The 3,521-nt window shown below is 38.9% G+C and overlaps 1 long non-coding RNA gene across 1 annotated transcript; it reads left to right on the forward strand.

Annotated features, from left to right (window-relative positions):
- Positions 1–1,646: 1,646 nt before the first annotated feature.
- Positions 1,647–2,908, forward strand: LOC131553517 (uncharacterized). The gene is made up of 3 exons (XR_009274200.1): positions 1,647–1,732; positions 1,863–1,907; positions 2,821–2,908. It is a non-coding gene; the product is annotated as an uncharacterized LOC131553517 (long non-coding RNA).
- The last annotated feature ends 613 nt before the right edge of the window (positions 2,909–3,521 follow it).

Raw genomic sequence — 3,521 nt, forward strand, 5'->3', positions numbered from 1 at the left:
CGGCCGCTGTTCCCCCGTCGCCGCCCCGCAGAGCCGCGGCATATGTCTTCTGCTGAGACAGGGAGCTGATAAAATCCTCCGCTTTCTGAGGGGAATCGAAGCTTTTCTGTTCCCCTTTGTGCCGTAGTTTAACCACCGCACATAAATTAGTGGCTTTTTCCTGCGCTCAAAATAAAACTAAGGGGGTGCTTATCCTTGTTAATCGAAAGTTAAATTTAACAATTGAACACCTTGGTAGTGATGAGAAGGGTAGATTTGTGTTTATCCGATGCAAAATATATAATAATAGGTTAGCATTGGTCTCTATTTACGGTAGATGAGGAAGGGCTGGAGGCCAAGCGCTGTCATCTTCTTCAAAACCGGACCAAATGCCTTTCTCCTGATCGCTGTAGCTGGACTAAAGTCGGGAAAAAATAGTAGTGTAACATTGTTCTGTGCGCATTTCACCGGATAGGCCTGCCGAGCACCCTTCAGGATATCTGATCTGTCATGCCATCTCAGTACACGGAAGATAAGAGTGCGGCCGATCGGAGCCTCTCCTCCGTCATACACGCGGTGCGCCCGGTCAATCTCAATGTCACGGCCCCTCAAGGAAGGAATCCACTTGGGAAGATGAACTCTGAGGAAACCAGCCGCGTCGGATCCCTCAGCCCCCTCTGGCAGCCCCACCAGTCGTACGTTGTTCCTCCTGCACCTGTCCTCCATATCCGTCATCTTCTCGGTGAGTCGCTCCAGCTGATTTCTTACGTCCGTGACTGCCCTCCTATCCTCACGTGCATCTGCTTGCACAGAGTCAACGCGGTCACGTGTCTGCTTCGCCGCGGTAGTTATGGCCTCAAACTCCTCTCTTAGCTTTTTAACAGACTTGTTGGTCGCTTGTATGTCCTCACGCAGTTCGCGCAATGCTGGAATCAGTACAGAGTCCATCGCATCTCTTACTGCCGAATTCACAACCGAATTCAAAGTGTTTTGCTGTTGTTTAAATGCTAGTTCAATACGGCTAGCGATAGCATCGTCGAGGTCTTCTCTGGAGATGGCGGAATCTCTGAATTTTTTCTTCATTGGCGATTGCTCAATCTCTCTTTTCCGATCCCCTTTGTCTGCCTTAGCACTCATGATGGGTCCAATACAGAGTGGTTCAAATTTTACTGACAGGATCTTACAATATGTGGCAAAGTGAGCAGAGCGAAAGACTAAGCCTGCATCGCCGTCGAAGGGTCACGTGATCCCCCAACAATTTAATTCTTGATATCAACAATTAGCATTTTAACTAGTGAAAATCTAATTGTTGATATCAAGAATTAACATTGTTACTAGTAGAAATGTAATTGCTGATATCAAAAATAACCATTGTTACTAGTGGAAATCTAATTCCTGATATCAAGAATTAACATTTTAACTAGTAAAAACTGAATTGTTGATATCAAGAAGTCATATCCTGAGAATGAATAAAAGTCAAAACGGCTTGCCATAGACATGTATTATGTTAATATGACTTAAGTACAGAAGGTCGCCTTTTGCTGATCTTATTTTTAATTACAGAATGAAATAGTAAAAATAACTAACGTTATATTGTTATTTTATTGTAAAATAAAATGTCTCACTGTGGAACATGAAAAACTGGCATACACTTGTTCAACAGAGAGGACATGAAACCACCATTCTTGGACTCTGAAGAATACTATGCAAACCATGCTTTTGGATCTACTGTTAAGTTTTTGTAATAAAGCTGGTGAGTTGGCTAAATTTCTGTAAGCCCATGTCTCTGTCAGTAAATCAACAATATTGTTTTATTAAACCTGTTAATATTCATTTGTGTGTGTCTGTGTGTGTGTGTCTGTGTTTTCCCTCTCATGGTCCAGAGGTTTTGGGATTGAAAATCTTCTGCCACATGATCTTCCGTAAAAGTGAGTATACATGTCATACTAACATACTTTAAATGATCATGTGCAGATTTTTAGCTGTACAGAGCCGCTCTTTTTGCTGCTTGATATTGCAAATTGGTGTGTCTTACCATGTTATTTTAGTGTATTAGCTTAATTATGAACACACTGGTTTGTAATGCAAACAGTTTTACCGTTTACTGCATGTTGTTATTCTTGTCGTTGTTTCCCTATAGTGGCTAATGAACTGGAAGTCTCGCCCATAGGCTTACTTCCGTGTTTAGGAATAAGGTGGATAAGTATGATATCTTGAGTAATTTAATGATCTCCTCAAGTACATTTGTTAGAAATTTCACCCCCTTGTGATAGAAAAACAGTGTAAACCGATTAATAATTATATTAGTTATAAATATACAGGTATTAGCATATTAGCAATTGATAAAAATATAAATTCTTTTTATTTTTTGGTGTACTAATTGGCATTTTTCTGGGTACAAAATTTATTTACTTTATGATACATCTGAGAAAAGTTGTTCATTGTTGTGAATACTAATTTCTTTATAACTACCATCTCAAAGTAGAGTATACACACAGCAGTGAGTAAAGAACACACACCCAGAGCAGTAGTCAGCCATTTTTATTGTGCAGCCAGTGTGGGTAACGTGCCTTGCTCAAGGGCACCTCAGGCCCCGTTTACACTAGTGCGTTTTTGAAAACAGCGCTGTTCATTCACTCATCTACATTTCCTGCCAGTATTGAGACTCGAACCCATGACCTTCAGGTTACAAATCTGACTCTCTAACCATTAGGTCACAACTAGATCATTAAATTAGCCAGAATGTCTCGTAATGTCAGATGTTGTTTATAGAAAAGGTACACAAATGAAGTCCTTTTCAATAAATCTCTTTCTTTATTTATTTTTTTATTTAACCCCCAGATGCAGCAAGGATCCAGCTGATTACTTCAGATTTGGTGGACTGCTCTTTATCTGCTGTGACTGTCACTTCTGGTGCAGAATCATGGACCTTTATTTGTATGTTTTGATTTTACTTATTATTATACTTGTGTAGCTAGTATTCAGGATTAAAATACAATGTAATTTTTGTCCACATATATTATCAGAGTTATATGCAATCCAATAGGATAACAGTCAAATATTGAGAAAAAACACTATAAACCTGATTGGGAAAATACAAGCTAAAATACAGTTCCCTCCACAATCTTTTTCAAAGAAAAACATCATGATACTATAAACCTAACTTGTAAGATAAAAATGTAATTTTTAGTTTTTCAATTGCTCCTCAAGAATTCCTCCTCAGGAATTTGTTTACATAAATTTACATCTAAATAATGAAACAGTTTTAAGCATGGAATACACTACACGACTTCTGAACAGATTTTTAAAACAGATTTTTGACTTACCTTTTTTGTAAATAATGACAAAGGAAAGCAGGGCATCATATACAGTACTTAAGCCTGGAATACACTACACAATTTTTGCCCTGATTTTCCGCCAATTTACAGTCAGGAGAAGTTGACCCTAGTTGCCGAAAGTCAGAGCCAGTCTGCAGATTTGAGATGACAGATTCCATAGAAAATTGCATAGTGTATGATAGTCACAGACTCTGGTTTTTTAAG

This window comes from Onychostoma macrolepis, chromosome 02 (genome assembly GCF_012432095.1).
Source record: "Onychostoma macrolepis isolate SWU-2019 chromosome 02, ASM1243209v1, whole genome shotgun sequence".
Taxonomy (NCBI): Eukaryota; Metazoa; Chordata; class Actinopteri; order Cypriniformes; family Cyprinidae; genus Onychostoma; species Onychostoma macrolepis.